The sequence below is a fragment of the Culex quinquefasciatus genome, chromosome 3, assembly GCF_015732765.1.
Source record: "Culex quinquefasciatus strain JHB chromosome 3, VPISU_Cqui_1.0_pri_paternal, whole genome shotgun sequence".
NCBI lineage: Eukaryota > Metazoa > Arthropoda > Insecta > Diptera > Culicidae > Culex > Culex quinquefasciatus.
This window is the reverse complement of record NC_051863.1, coordinates 478,718-496,556: the sequence shown is the minus strand read 5'-3', so window position 1 is coordinate 496,556 and position 17,839 is coordinate 478,718.

Sequence of the window (17,839 nt, the reverse complement as noted above, 5' to 3'; positions counted from 1 at the left end):
TATTTAATGATTCCAATATATCCCATGATTCGATTATAAAAAGTAAAATTTATATGAGGCGCTCGAATAGTCGAGTCAGGCCTTATTTTTAAGTTATGCCAAATAATTTTAATTAATAAGATTCCTATTGGATATTTGATGCTCATCAACTTTGTCGATGGGTGCTCAAAATATTTATTTTCTGGTCACTCTATTGTATAATCCCTTAAATTATTCCCGCTGAGTTTCCTTTCTATGCAACAATAAATTATTGCGCAATAATTATCTGAATTTTTCAAACAATGCAAAAGCTAAAAATCCATCATCAATTGAATAGTTAACCAAACTTCAAACACTAAGCCAACTGCAAATATTTTTCAAGGTTCAGAATCGGCTCAAAAATAGAGGAGCTTCAAAAAAAAATCATAGTTTAATGAAAACAGAAGATTCATCAACTGAAAACAATTGGAAATGCTGCGTTGATAATCATATTTAGCATGATTGATCTTGATTAAAAATATTTTGAAAACTAATGATTGAAAAAAAATACTGAACCTATTTTTATATTTTTTTAATGCCTATTAAAAATAACACAGCCGGGACCCGTGGTGTAGAGGTAAGCGTGATTGCCTCTCGCAGACGTGCATCAGCACTCAATAGCACTTCACCACATTTTGAGATGATTGCCTTCGTAAACCGGCAGAGTGAATCTTTGCTCACTGTGCATCAAAACAAGCTTTAGTTCGATGCTTTTAATAATCGTTGTTCATTATGCAGTTTGGATTAGCAAAAAAAATTATAGTGATTTGAAAATCACAAAAATTTCAAGTGCTAAATGTGCTAATTAGCACTCAAATAGCACTTCATCACTAAAACTAGCGAATAAGTGAAGCTCAAGGTTTCGGTCGTTCAGAACCTCATAGTGCAATGAAAAAAACATGCTTTAGGCACAAAACAAAATGATATGGTGCCTTTTCCAAGCCATGGCCTTGAAAAAATGTCAAGTGCTATGGAGTGCCGATGCACGTCTGCCTCTCACCCAGTCGGCCTGGGTTCGATCCCAGAAGGTCCTGGTGGCATTTTTCGAGACGAGATTTGTCTGATCACGCCTTCCGTCGGACGGAAAGTAAATGTTGGCCCCGGACTAACCTAAAAAGGTTAGGTCGTTAGCTCAGTCCAGGTGGAGGAGTCGTCTCCCTGGGTCCTGCCGCGGTGGAGCCGCTGGTAGGCAGTTGGACTAACAATCCAAAGGTCGTCAGTTCGAATCCCGGGGTGGATGAAAGCTAAGGTGTTAAAAGAGGTTTGCAATTGCCTCAACAATCAAGCCTTCGGACACTTAGTTTCGAGTAGGAATCTCGCAATCGAGAACGCCAAGGCAATGCTGTAGAGCGAATAATTTGATTTGATTTTAAAAATAACACAAACAAATAGCTCAATCAGTAACACAAAACTTGTTATATTTGCGTCCCAAAATTTATTTGGCTCGTAAAAATTATAACCATAAAACTTGTTAATGGTTGTAAGGTTTATAAAACCGTATTCCTTGTAAATTCCATAAACGATATAAAAAAGATCCTTAAATCTAATTGTCGTGCTTCGCCATAATTAATCGATAGTAACTTGATATTTTATGAAATCCAATATAAATACACGATTAAAAATAAAACTTAAGATCAAAAATTGATTCAATTAGATTGCTATAAACCAATGTTATAAAAAAAAACAAAAATTCTCTATGAATGCAAAGTGTTATTTCATTTAAAAAAAAAACTACATTTAGCTGATTGATGGCATGCATTTCATTCAAGTTTCACTAACAAAACTAAAGATATTATTAATTTAATACTATTTCACGACACACTGTTCCCTTTCTCTACATAACCTCATACGAACACACAAACAAAAGGAAACGTTGAAAAGCGCAAAGCAAAGATCCCAAAACGGACTGCACTGACCAATGGCGATGAGCTGGACAGTCCAGCGGTGCAATGAAGGAAGAGTGCTCCGCCCACTTTTTAACTGGCGTGGAAAGCTTAGTTTCAATTAACAGTTCAGGATGACATGCTTGACCGGTTTATTATAAGAATCGATTTTCAAACAAAATAGTTAGCGTTAATTACGTTTTAAATGTAGAGAGTTCTTTTCAAAATTTCAAAAATCGCTAAACACAAATAATGTAACATGTGTTCTTTAAAATTAATGGTATGTAATCTTCTTTTCCAGCGAATTTGATCAAAATTATAATATTTCAATCAATTATGTTTTGGTTGGACAATTTGTACATTTTCTTAAATGGATAGTTTTATTATTTTTTTTAAATTTAATAAACTCCATATTCAGGTTTGCGAGTTCACGACCTAAATCATAATAAATTAAATCATATTATACTATCCTGTTTCTTCTTTAGCTGGACAGTATATTTTCTATGAAATATTAAAAGGACAGTTTTTTCAAACTTGAAGCTTTTAACCGCTTATTAATGTCTCTATTCAGACTGTAGTCCCGATTCACACCGGCTGTCGGTATAAACCCTGAACTTTTCCTGTTCGCATAAATGTCACAGATGCATTTTAATCACTGCGTGCTGTTTTAGAAAAACCAAAAATATCTAGTACTTTGATTAAGGAAAGTAAAGGATTTTTAAATCCAAGATTGCGGCAAAAATTTCAATGATTTAATAATGGAAAAATGCATTATGTAATATAATAGGCAGTCAACTATTCAAATTTGACTACCATGGGGTCGCAGAACATGAATTGAATGTTAAAAGTGAGAAAATTAAAAAACAAAAAAAATAATCATGAGTCGAAGTCCTATACAAACTTTCGGATAATCGGACTTCGGATAATCGAAACTTGGGAAAATCAAGTCTTGACTGCATGCAGTGTTTTCATTTCACGTTGTATTTTTTTTAAAACGTTATTCGTGAATATTTTTTTCGCTTAGTCAAAATCCATGCCAAGAATCGGTCCTAGTAATCATAATTTTGTTTAAAGACATTCAAATATCAGCTATCAAAAAATAATAATAGAAGAATACAAATAGTGGAAAAAGTGTACAAATTTGTCAATTTATGATATATTTAAAAAAATTAACTGCTGATTTGAAGAAGGATTTTTTAAATATATGCAATGAAGCTTTGTTGTGATCAACTACCATTAGACATGGTTTCAATTACTTGATTTATTCATATACTTTCTTAAATTCAAAATTTAAAACAATCATCCCAAAACTTTTAACTTATTAACATCAACAAAAGCATTTGAATTATTTGTTTTTATATTTGTGTTATTCAAAACCCAACGACAACCAAATAATCCTGAGATTTTCTGAAAAATTTAAAATTTTGATAAAGCCATTGCAAATATTATTTCAATGTTTTGTTCCCCAAAAAAGAGAAATTTTACTTAAATTGAAATTTCCAGGATGTTTAACATTTTTTATGCATGTTTAATCCATTCGAAACTTTTTTTTATCATTTTACAAATTTTGGATTTTGTAGTCCCAATCGATACAATACTCAAATGTTTAGAGGAAAAAATATTATAAATTCATTGATGTTAGGTTAGGGCAAATTTTTGATAGTAGCATAACTGTGATACTTTGCTGTTTCGAAATTTCGAAAATCAGGATTGATTTTTTTACCATCTAGTAGATCTACTGTAGAACTATAAATAAAATTGTTACCAGCCTAACCGTTTCCTCTCATTCTAATATTTTGATAGAAAACAATAGTTTCAGAAATGGGTAATTCTCTGCCAACTCACACAGCAGTTGCCCCGACCCCTCTTCGATTTGCGTGAAACTTTGTCCTAAGGGGTAACTTTTGTCCCTGATCACGAATCCGAGGTCCGTTTTTTGATATCTCGTGACGGAGGGGCGGTACGACCCCTTCCATTTTTGCACATGCGAAAAAAGAGGTGTTTTTCAATAATTTGCAGCCTGAAACGGTGATGAGATAGAAATTTGGTGTCAAAGGGACTTTTATGTAAAATTAGACGCCCGATTTGATGGCGTACTCAGAATTCCGAAAAAACGTATTTTTCATTGAAAAAACACTAAAAAAGTTTTAAAAATTCTCCCATTTTCCGTTACTCGACTGTAAAAATATTTGGAACATGTCATTTTATGGGAAATTTAATGTACTTTTCGAATTTACATTGTCCCAGAAGGGTCATTTTTTCATTTAGAACAAAATTTTTCATTTTAAAATTTCGTGTTTTTTCTAACTTTGCAGGGTTATTTTTTAGAGTGTCACAATGCTCTACAAAGTTGTAGAGCAGACAATTACAAAAATTTTGATATACATACATAAGGGGTTTGCTTATAAACATCACAAATTATCACGATTTTACGAAAAAAAGTTTTAAAAAAGTTGGTCGTCATCGATCATGGCCGTTCATGGTCACCCGCGACAGACACGGACGACGAAACAAAGAGAAACGCAAAAAGTAACTTTTTCAAAACTTTTTTTCGTAAAATCGCGATAACTTGTGATGTTTATAAGCAAACCCCTTATGTCTATATATCAAAATTTTTGGAATTGTCTGCTCTACAACTTTGTAGAACATTGTTACACTCTAAAAATAACCCTGCAAAGTTAGAAAAACACGAAATTTTAAAATGAAAAATTTTGTTCTAAATGAAAAATGACCCTTCTGGGACAATGTAGATTCGAAAAGTACATTAAATTTCCCATAAAATGACATGTTCCAAAATTTTTACAGTCGAGTAACGGAAAATGGGAGAATTTTAAAACTTTTTAGTGTTTTTTCGATGAAAATACGTTTTTCGGAATTCTGAGTACGCCATCAAATCGGGCGTCTAATTTTACATAAAAGTCCCTTTGACACCAAATTTCTATCTCATCACCGTTTCAGGCTGCAAATTATTGAAAAACACCTCTTTTTCGCATGTTCAAAATGGAAGGGTCGTACCGCCCTCCGTCACGAGATATCAAAAAACGGACCTCGGATTCGTGATCAGGGACAAAAGTTACCCCTTAGGACAAAGTTTCACGCAAATCGAAGAGGGGTCGGGGCAACTTTTCCCGATTTCGTGTGAGTTGGTAGAGAATTACCCAAATAGAAGATTTTTGTTTGAATTAAACAAAGCAAATCATTACCTAGGACAAGTTTATAGTAAAATGTCACTAAAGTTTCTGAAAAATGAATGTTAAGGCGCATTAATTATGACAATTCGCATTAATTATGATAACAGTTGTTTCAACACCAATGCAGTTCACGGCTCAGTTGTAATTTGCATTCTCACGCACACGCACGACAAACTGCAAACAAGACTTCACTACAAAACAACCAGTCAACTGCATTGCTATAATCATCAACTCACGAAACTAGTTTCGAGAGTGCGAGAGATACATTTCCTAGCGCATATTGTTCAAGGTTCGCGACACGGCAGCTGCACAAACCGTCGGTTTTTTGAAAACAAAACAAAGAAAAAGAACGAAGTAAAAAAACGCGCCATCATACAACGAGTTACAATTTAGTTTAATTCACAGATTTGTCTGCGTGATCCGCCAATTTTAAAACGTCTGACTACACGTCTAGAATGAGAGGAAAAAAAAGTACAATATCATTCTCACAATGTGTTCCTCTCCTTCCTGATCGACGAGAGGTCGCACTATTCATCAGCACAAAACCGTTAAAAAATAAGGATACGAAAACCTTGCAGGCACAAACCTGGACCAAGAGAAAAGAACAAAAAGTGAAAAAGAAGAAGAAAAAACGGAACAAAATTGCGTTAATCCCAAGGTTTTCACTGAAAAGGGGTTTGTTCAGGGACCGAACAGACAGCACTTTAAAATAAGGGGTTCGCAAATAAAAAAGGGGGAAAAAACGCAACCCGAACCTAATCGTAATCCATTCTGCTGCGCGAAGGACCCCTTTTCGTTTCACCCAACTCTCAGGATCTCAAAAGGATCGACGCGCAAACCGGCCGGCGCGCGGACGAAGCCATGCGGAAGCGTGCAGCATCGTTTTCGTTTTTTTTGCGCGCGCAGCATCGATGTTTTGCTGACGTCACTCAGTCAGCAGTCGAAAATTCGATTTTTTATGTTGGACTTTTTTGATATTTTGAAAAAAAGGGAGAAAAATGCATCGCAGGTCCTTCTTTTTAGGAGAACATTAGGGAAGGGTGTGCAAGGGGTGACCATAAAGTGGGTTATTTCATTATTTTGCAGTAAACTTTTGGACCCTCTCGATCGTGTTACTTTCGGCAGCTGTGCCAAAATTGAAAAAATCGGTAGTTTATCAGATTAGATCAGAGATATAAAAAAATGAGAGCAAAAAAAAAAAGATTTATGTTGCAAAATATCCACTGAAAAATAAAAAATCTCGTTCCACAAAAAATCACTGCATCAAATATATAGCAATTAAATTCAAGATCAACGAACTCAAACCCTACAGAATGAAAGGGAGACGTCTGGGAAGAATCATTGAACCCGAAACAGCAGCTGATGGGTGTGAGTTAAGATTTTTTTTACCTTTTACCTTATAGGGTCCAGTACCAATATATCATGCCTGAGCTAACGTGCACGTAAGATGCACATCACCCTTACCTTTGCTTTGAATCTGTTTACTTGGGTAGGGAAACAAGGAGATTCATTGCAGAGGACAACATTACTTTTCTAGACGAGTGTCTGAACATATTCAAAATTTTCGTCTTAAGAAGCGGTCGATTTGGGTTATACTTTATAACAAGTCGTTTTTGAGCTTTAGTTCCTTTTTTATTTTTTGAAGATGTATCGTATTTGCAATCAAAAAGTACTATTTTGAAACAACACCGAAAAAAAAAACAATTTCCGTAGTCGTGAATTGTGTTCATGAATATGAGAACCAAGAAGGAATTTATTCATGGGTATGGTGCATTTGCACTATAAACGTGAATATGTTTCTTGGTGGTTCTAAATTTCATGATTTCTAGAATTGACTTTTTCCGTGTATGATAAAGCACACCGTTTTTCAGTGTTTTTTAAATAACGAAAATAAGGCCGTTGCAAATATTTTTCAAGTTTATGTAACCCCCCCCCCCCCTTCATAATTGGTCTGAAAAATCAGGGGGCAAAAAAATATTATTTCCGACAAAATTCAATATTTCCATGAAATTAGAAGTCTAATCAACTGAAAACAATCTAAAATGCATTTTTCTGCATTGATAATCATATTTAGCATGTTTGGGCTTGTTTTGCATTTTTATAAAATTCCAATGTACAGCACCGCAAAAAAAAAAAAATTCGCAAAAAAATAAAATTTTCGTCAATACTTAGCTATTTTGGAAACTAATGATGACAAAACAACTGGACAGGTGTATAATGCATTTTAAAACACTTTTTTCATTAAAATGTTGAAACCATGACTCGTAATTTCAATTTTTAATATTTTAATATTTTTTTTCTTTGATAAATATGTTCAACTTCTAAAATATTTTCCATTTTTTTTATTTCTGAAAACAAACTTTTCTTGATTGTCAACATATTTTTGTGAGTTTTTCCATTCTTTCAAACATTAGCAATTCTTCAATAAAAAATTCGACAAGGTTTTGATTTTTAAGATCAACCTATTCTTGATTTTCAAAATGTTTTTGTGAGTTTTTCCATTCTTTTAACATGCGCAGTGCTTTGAAAAAAAACACCTTCTAAAATATTTTTGAAGTTTATTTTTTATTTATAATAACAACCCAATCTTGATAGTCAAAATATTTTTGTGAGTTTTTCTATTTTTTCAAACATGAGCAGTTTCTTTTTATTTTTGATATTATGCCTGGCAAGATAAGTTAACATTCTGCGGTTCTAGAGAGCGTCAGTCTGGCTACTGCGCAAAGTGCGGCGGTCTATTCTGAGTTATCGATCTTTCAAATATGAGCAGTTCTTCCAAAAAAAGTTCGAATTTTAAAATATTTTTCATGTTTTTATTTTATTTTTAAAACCCTTTTCTTGACTGTCGTGATGACTTTGAATTTTTTTTCAATTCTTGCAAATATAAGCGGTTTTTTTTAAATACTACTTCTAAAATATTGTACAAGTTTTGATTTTATTTATAAATATCGTTGAAATATTTTAGACATTTTAACATTTACATTTTTAAAATGTATGGCTTGGAAAAATGAAAAAAGTCTTGCTTCTTAAGTATTGTTTCAAGTTTTCTATCCTTTTTCAATCTATCTTGCATGGTCACAAGAGATCCTAAGAAAAATCTGACTTCAAAAAAAAACGATCGTATTTATTTATATTTTTGAAGATAATCCTCCTCTTAAACATTCCATAAATCGAACTTTTGTAATTATTTCTCAACTCTTTTGAAGATTGATAAAAATATTATATGAATCTCATTCTAATGTTGTCCTTATCTAAGCTTAGATTTTTTTTTACCAATCAATGTAACGTATGGCGTGATTTTTTTAAGTTTAAATCATTCAAGGATTTTGAAACAATTATGTATTTTTTTCCAATTTTGACTCAATTTATTTTATCGTTCTTCAGAGTTGTAAATTACCAATCACGATGTTTCTGAGAACAGTATTCCCATTTTCAGTTAAAAGAACTTAAAAAATTGATAAAAAAATAGGTCAAATTTCCTTTTCTATTTCCAAAGATGGCCTTTAGAATTGTGTCGTAAGACAAATTTATCAACACATAGCTGAAAGGACCTCCAATCTCTATTAGGTTAAATTGCTAAACAAATTGTGAATTGATTATTTACAAAATAAAAACTGAATTGAATTGAATTTACAAAGATAGAAAATTGCCTTGACAGAGCGGACACACTGACCTTGTTAGATTTTCCTGAAAAAAATTCAATTTCGTAAAAAAAACGCAAAGAAATACATTTGAAAAAAAACCATACCCACGTCGTTTTAATGAATTTTATCGCTCGGGGTTTTAATATATTTGAATAATATTACCTAGTTGATTTTACTGCAACAATCCATTCAAACATTTAAAAAAAAATCATGAAAATATAGAATTGTACTGTAAAAATAGTTTTTTTTAAGGCGACATAAATCCCTAAATATTTTTTCAAATACATACAATATGAACATTATCTAGTTTTTATTTTATTTTTCACAACCAGAAAATTTAAAATATTTTACTGGATTTGTTTATTTTTTGGTAATGTTACAGTCAATTACCACTCCAATCTGACATATTTGAGTAAGCATAACTTGAATTTTATCTATAAATTTATGAAAATTTCTCCAAAAACCAGTAGGCAAAAAATATTGCCATAAATTTAAATTTTTATTGAGAAAACTTGAAACATTGATTGCAAACTATTTGGAAAAAAATGCATAACGTTTATTTATGCATATTGATTCAGATTAAGATATTTATGCATATTGATTCAGATAAAGACTGTAGCTGAGGAACAAAAAAAAATATTTCAGCCTAATCCAAATTTTCCTTCAAGACCTTCGCCAAATCTAACTTTGGACTATCACAAGTTTGAACAGTTCATGTAGTCTGAAATGTTATTTTTGAGTCTTCAACATACACAGAAAAAAATCAATTCTCGAAACCGTGGAGTCAGTTCACGATTATGAGAACCACGAAGGAATATATTCACGTTTATGGTGCAAATGCACCATACTCATGAATAAATTCCTTCGTGGATCTCACATTCATGAACTTAATTCACGATTACGGGAATTGATTTTTTTCTGTGTAGTTTGTTTATGTATAAAATCGTAAAAATGTGATGATTTGGAATTTAACTTAATTTTTAACATGCTCTAATTGTTGTCGACTTTTGTTAATTTTTAACACTTTATTACCATGTATGTATCAAGACTGAAATTTACTATAACCAGAAACGAATGATCTCATTATGGCGTGTAAAAAAAAACTTGTTGGAGACGCATGGTCGGACAATCTGCTAGTGCTAAGAAATTAAATGAGTCGGGATCATTTAGGGGGATCAATCTCCGATCTTCTCGAAAACGTCACTGCCGCGCAAGGAACGTGTTTCTCCGGTTTTGCCGTACTCAAACTAACCGAGCCCACTTTGAACCTCGATCTCTGGACTTTTGCAGCGAATAAAACACCACACCAGGGTAGGGGTACGCGCGTAACAATAATTACGAACCCGAAGCCCCGTTTCCCGTGGAACAACAAACACAGGAAAAAAGGGATGACGGATCAAAAGGGAGCGAGCGAGAGTCTGTGTAAAAAAGCGCCCAAAAAAGTTGAAAGTCGTGGTGCGTGTGCAACCCGTTTTTTACCGTGCTGCTGGAATTACTTACACACGTAAAAAAGGGATGCTTTTGGTCGTCGGCCGGAACTTTTGGCAGCAGCAGCACCCCTTCGCGCGCCATTCCAACCAAAGGTGAGCTTCAGTCCGATCGGAAGCAGTAGTGCGTGCGCATCGCATCGACGTCGCAACAGCCGAAAAGAGTGCTTTCGAAGATTATTTTCCTTTTTTTTTTGCTTGCTTGTGCGTGTGTGTCCTCAAGCAACAATGATTAGAGAATTAGAACGCCGCGCGATACGAAGGGACAGAGGATAGTGTGTCACCCACCCAGCACCACCCACAAGAGAGTGCCGACAAAGATGAGAAAGAGAGAGACAACCCAGAGCGAGAGAGCGAAAATGTTTACCCTCACCCATCGACCACCCACAAGTAGTAGCGCCGGGGGTGAGAACCCGCGTGGCAAAATGGCTCCACCAAAGTGGGTTGAGGAGTCGAGAAAAACCGGGAAATCGGCAACAATTTGTGTGTTTTTTGTGAACTTTTGTGCACTGAAATTACACCACAAGCAACAAACAGTGCAGCAAAAACATCATTTTCGAAAAATATTTCGCAAAAGTACACCAAATCAACAAAACTATGTGTGAATTTCAATAAAAACGAGAAGGTGGTGGTCAGCATCATGCGTATTGCCTCCACTACCACCATCATCAACGTGGTTCCATGCCATGGCCAAATTGTGCGTAGAAAAGTGAAGATGGCGTCCGCATTGTGTAACAATTCTGTAAACGTGGATCCAAATGTGTTGTTTAGTGATGGAAAACTCGTATGAAAACTATTGCAAAAGGTTGTTCTATCGATGTTGCATCCAACGGGTAGCAAAAAATTATAAAACAAGTGTTTATGTGGGAGGCAATGAACAATGACCAAACAATAAGGGTTATTCCCGGAAAGTAAACAATGGCTAAATGGTATTGCACAACGTCCTTCTATGGAAAACTTCAAGAAAGTGCAATTATTTCTCAGATAAGTATAGTAATTTGCCGGAAATTGGGCCCAAAAGTTAAACATTACGCAAAATGTTGACTAAGGACTAAGGTGAAATGTTCAATAGTAGATACTCAAACGTTTGATACCCAATAACATATTTCATGATACATGAAAAACCTCGGGCAATTTCTGAAGAAACCAATCGTAAAATATTAATACAGTATGATTTAATATGGCAATAATTTTTTACAGTTTCAAGCAAAATAGAAATGGCATAGCTTAATAATCAATGTTCAATAAAAAAAGCCAACATTTAGCCAAATTATCCGCAAAAAAATTCCTCCAAAATTTCCTCAAAATTTCAAGTCCAAAAAATAGATCATCAATGATTCACATTGAGGTAATTTTTTATACTTTACAAGGTTGCAAAAACATTTTTTTTTGGCAATTCCAAATACCGTAAAACTTTGATTTTTTTTTTTATAAATTTAAGACTCTTCCGCAAAATGATTCTTTAGACAATGTTCCACTAGTAGAAGGTAAAATAAGTTGAAAATAATAAATTTTATGTGTTTTTGAAACACAATTTAATATAATCTCCAAATTTATAGGCAATTTCAGTTGAACAAATATCATGTAAAATTTGAAAACTTGTGATTCGTGTTTTAATTTCAGTTTAAAATGCAATATAAATCGATAATTTTATAAATTTTTATAAAAAATTTATAAAAAAATTTCAAGAAAAAATCCAAATTTTTAACCAATTTAACTAAAATTTAAATGTATTTTTTTAAAGCTTGTAAACTTAGTTAACAAATAATAAACATTGATTTTTTTTTTCGTAAAAACTATGTCAGCAACCTTCGTGATGATACATTTGACGTAAACACCATAAATCTGATTTGAACAAGATTGAAAATAATAATTTTTGACGTAAACATTTTTTCTAAACACTATTGAAATAACTTTTTTTTTCAAAAATAATGCATGGACTTTGTGTGGCCGACCCCAGTACATTTTTTAAAAATAATTATCCTACCAGTTGAAAAATATTCCAAAAATAAATTGAAATCCTATCAAAGTCATCCCGGTTTACGGTAACACATTTTGAATGGAATTTTATGTCAAACATCCATGTGTTAAGTAAATTCACCATTACAATAATTTGTTTTATGTTACTTTTAGATACACAGTAAAAAATGTTGTAAATTTGAAAGGAGTATTTTTAGAAGGTTGATATTTACCTCTTTTATGATGTAATTTTACCACAATTTAGACTGAAAAAGTGACATTACACCAGAAAAGTATTAAAATTACACAGTTTTTACTTACATAAAAGATGCACCTATTCCCAGATTGATACAGTGCACTAGTACTGTAAAAAGTAGAACTTTTTAGCTTTTGTGGAAAGGTATCAATTTTCCATTCTGTTGATTTGGCGACGGAAAGTAGGCCGATAAGTCATTCTAGAATGAAAGGAAAAGTAAGAAGTCTCACAACAGAATTGTAAAAAAATACTTTATTTCTGTTTTCGGATTTAAAAAAAATAAATTAAGGGGCTACATACATGTAAATCGGCAAAAATGTCAGAGATTGGTTTGAGCACACACTTAAACATTTTTCAAAATCTGTTTTTAGGGCACTAACATATACATTTTCAACTATTAACAAAACAAATTTGAAGATATTTGGTTGTATCATGGCCGAGATATAGCTATTTGAAGTTAGCAGTTTCAAAAAACGAGTGCCACGATATCTTAACATTGCTTTGACCAAATCGGCTCAAAATTTTGGTGAAGACTCGTTAAACCGGTCCCATGTGCATGACGAAGGCCGATTTTCAAAAAGTATATTTAAAAAAAGACAAAAATATTTTTCAGTTTTTCATATAAAAAATCGCCAGTTGATTCTTGTATTTCTTGAAAATTCAAAATTTCAAAATCGGGCTTCGTCATGCACACGGGGTATGTCTTGGGAGTCTTCACCCAAAATTTCAGCCAATTTGGTCCATCCCATCTCAAGATATCGTGGCACCCGTAAATCAACTTGATGTTCAGAGAAGAACGCTCAGAAAGTTAGACAGTTTGCTTTGCGCATGGCAAAATTCTGAGCTAAAATCGTCTCTAACTCAGTTAAATCATGAAATATCTTCATGAAACTTTCAGGAGTGATTGAAAAGCATCTTTTAAGAGGATTTAATACATTTTCTGTAATATGAAATTTTGTGATTTTCTACATATATGTAACCCCTTAAAAATCAAACTGGCACACTGTCAAAAAATGCTAGTTTGTTTGCCGTAGTGTAAAAGCTCCTTAAGATGTAACTTCAAAACCAAAGAGCATAAATCAGTCTAAGTTTCACATATAAATTAAAATATATTTAAACGCCGTTGCCTCGGAATCTATTAGATAGAGGTTATATAAATGTAAAAATAATAATTTTCTTTTTTAGATAAAAAATATTTCCTGAAATTCTTCTGACTTCATTGAAATTTTAAAGCTTCTTAAAAAAAAATTGCTACCTGATTTTTTAACATTTTTAAATGAGGGGCGAGCTTAGAATTTGATATTTGTTAAAAGAACTGGTCCACTTCCAAGTTTGTATAACTTTTTTTTTTGAAAATTTAAGGAGAAACATATTTTTACAGATGTCATTGATGAAAACTTGCTTCAAGTTCAAAACACAAAATGTTTCATTCTTATGGCAAATATAACACTTTGTAGTAGGATCGCAAGCTCTACGACTTAATCGCGAACAGTTATTGGTAGAAAAATTATCTTTTGCACGGAAAGTTTTTCTACCCGATTTTACCTTCAATGCTATGCAAATTTGGAAAGGAGGCTCAAAATAGCATAAACAATGGTTTTAAAATGGAAGACCATGAGGAAATTATACAGGATACCAAAATAAGGACAGAGATATTTTTGTTCAGTTCTCATTTCAGTATACGACCCATCTATGAAAAATTGATTTTCAGAGCATGGTTATACCCTTTCTTCAATGAGAAAAGCAAAATAGTAAAAAGTTTCTTGCATATTTTTAATCAGTATAAATAAGAAAAAAATCCGATGCTACAAATTAATTTAATTCCTATTCTATTCAATATCATTCATGAGAACCAACCGTTCTCGACTGCTTCAAGTGAGGCAACAATAAAATAATTCATTTGGTGTCCCTTAAAAAAAGTTCGTTGCGCCAGGATAAATCAGAACCCTGTCTGAAAAATGTTTAAAAAAGGTACAATAAAGAAAGGTGTGTGCGCCCTAGTCGAAGGGAATTACCTATGCCAATGTAGGGCAATCCACCCTTTTTTATTTCCTTTTGGTTGACATTGAGCAGAGAGGGACCAGAAGGCTGCAGCAGGACGGAAGAACATCGAAGAAGCTGGATGTTGAGAAACGAAGGTAGCACGGAACAGGATTTGTCTAGTGAGGAAGTGAATATGTTTGTGCTGTGTTGAGGTAAAACAACATTTGATTGATGGTATTTTCCACCGCTCATTCGAAATTAAGGTAGAAGGGTTAAATTATTAATCATTCATTCGGTGGCGTTGGCTGGAGTTGAGCTCTCGAACCGAGGTGGCTCGCGAAGAATTTGTTTGTTAATGTGAAATATGGTTGCACTTTAGTTGCTCTGTGGAACCACCACACTTTCGAAAGCAATCCCGAGTAACGAGTGCCAATTGCTTCCGACAACAATATGCATTTCCCGGTCCCGGTAGCTGGTTGGCTGTGAAAAGTGACACATTCGTGAATGTTTTATAAATACCAATCGGTAAGCAAGCAGTGTGAACGAACATTTCGCATTTCGGAAACCCCTTTTTGCGCTAGAGACGACGACGAAGGTTGGGTCTGAGGTTGGAAACCAGGATCATGATCCTGCCAGTTATAATAAGTGCAAATTTGCCAGTCTAAATGGTCGGAACGGATTCCGGGTTCTGGCGATTGTCTTTTTTTTTTATTCGTTCGGATTGAAAACCCCGGCAAGTCAATTGGCAGAGTTGCATTTTCGGAGGAAAACGACCATAATTTATGCAGAGCGTTTAGGACAGACGGTAAAATGTCAGTTTCCACAGCTGTCAGGTTATATCCACACAATAATTTATTTAATTATGCAGCACAGTTTTTCACACGGCAGAGGAAAAAAAACTCGACACGAAAACTGCATCAAGAGCCATTGTGAGGTCCAGCGAATCAGAACATCTATCAGGATGCCGAACCGATTGAGTGGAGATGGCTGGTTCAACACGTGGCTGACAGACTTCCCTTCCTGCTCGACCAGGTGATATGAAGCTGTCGAAATAGCTAAGTGCTGCATAAAGTGTTGACATCGTCATGGATGACGCCTGACGTAATTAGCAATTCAAAATGATTGCTTTTAGCTGGACAATTTTGACATCGTGGAGAAATTATGGATTCCATAAAGCAGATTCATAAATTGGACAGCTCGGGATGACCCTAATTGAAAAGTAACACCGTTTGGCAATCAGATCTGAAGCGAAAAATGTGTTAATTTTGCTCAATTAACGGAGCTTGAATCATGGAATCGACATGTTACTGGGAAAGATTTCAAACCTGATACAGTCCAGACTCGATTATCCGATGTTATACCTAAGTAAGTGTGGATAATCGAATAATGGACAAAAAAATCGGATTAATTTATTTTATCGTTTTTATTTACATGAAATTCGAGATCAAATTTCAATTATTGGATGCCTGTTACAAAATAAGGGGGTGCGCATGGTTGCTTAAGATGATTCCATGCTGTTTATACCCGAAATTTACAATTTTATTTATTAACAGAAAATTCAATAAAACTTAGTTCTGTCGATAGTAGAAAGTTCGGGAAGCCCAAATCTATCATACCTTCACGAAACGGAAGGGTTTACTGATATCAACTAAAAAAATGTCGAGCTGTGTAATAAATTAAAAGTAATAATATTCTACCATCACCATGTAGGATTACACGTATTCAGATTACATTGATGCATTTTTGGCATCATCATTTAGCACAGCGGCAGTTATAATAATTTTCAAATAAATAGTTTTTTTTTTCGTAATCTAAACTAATAATTCTGAATTACAATTTAAATTTACAAATAAAAACAAATAAAGAACAGTCCAGACTCGATTATCCGAGTTTTCGGTTATCCGATGTTTCGTTTATCCGAAGGTTTGTATGGGACTTAAAAATGTATTTTTTAAATATTTCATCACCGCCATTTTGGCCACCATCATGGATTTTAAAAATCAAAATCACTTTACAGTAGTTCAGGGGTCCTACTAAAGCTCAACAATCAAAAATATGACAACGAAAAAAAAAATATTTTTTTCGTGATTCGATTATCCGAAGTGAAATTTTGCCATGGCCTTTGGATAATCATGTCTGGACTGTACTGAAACATTTGATAATTTAAACATTAAAATGTTGAACTTTAACTTGAACCTTGAAAATATCGTTTTCGTTTTCGTTTTCGTTTTACGGAGCAAGGTGGGGGACGCGGCCTCAAGTCAGTCCAAGTCCGGTTTCTTGTGGAAAAAAGGGTAGTGGCCGAACTAGTATTGCATACCAAATGAACACCACCGGAAGATATAGGGGATCGGGAGGGGGAAGGTGAAAGAAAATTAGTGTTGATGTGATCATTGTTATCCGAGCATTCGTTGGTGAAGGTTGTCTGAATCAACATGACTCGTCGCGTCCCGGCGCAAAACGCCGGCAATATTGCCCTACCTGCGGCTCAAGCAGGCAAAAAAGTGGGAATTTCCAAAAGGAAGGTTGAGGCCTCAACTGATGGCCAAAAACCGGGAATTTCCAAAAGGAAGGTGCTTTTGGAAGTGACATCGAACAGCAAAAAGACGAAAAAGAGCGACGGTACTGTACCGATGGATGAGGAGGAGGAGAACTCTTCATCGCACGAGGAGCAGCTTTTGAAGAACAACAAGTTCGCTGGACTGCCTGACGAGGACCAGGTAGCGGAAGCAAAGGAGAATGAAGTGAAACAGCGAAAGGAGAAACTGCCTCCTTTTTATGTGAGGCAATCAGCAGCAACGATCGACTTTCGTGCGGGGCTGGTTGAACTCATCAAGTCTGGGAAAGTCCAAGGCAACATTCGTCTGTGTCAGGACGGATTTAAGGTGCTGGTGCAATCCAGGCAGCACTATCAACTGGTCAAGGATTACTTGACCGAAAACGAGGCGGAGTACTTTACCCATGATGTCGTCATGGATAAGCCGTACAAAATCGTCGTCAGAGGTCTGTACGACATGCCAGTGGAGGAATTAGCTGCCGAGCTAAAAGTTTTGAAACTGGATGTGTTGGCCGTGCACAAAATGAGCCGACGCAACAAAGACATCAAGTACCGTGACCAGCTCTACCTGCTGCATTTGGCTAAGGGATCGACGACGCTTCCTGAGCTGAAGGCAATCCGAGCGGTTTTCAACATTATCGTGTCGTGGGAGCGATACCGACCAGTGCATCGTGACGTCACACAATGCTTCAACTGCCTGGGCTTCGGGCACGGAGGTAAGAACTGCCACCTGAAGCGTCGTTGCGCCAAATGTGGTACCGATGCGCACATCACATCCCAGTGCATCCAAGATTCGCTGGTGAAGTGCCTCAACTGCAACGGTGAGCACTCGTCAACCGACCGAAAGTGCCCCAAGAGAGC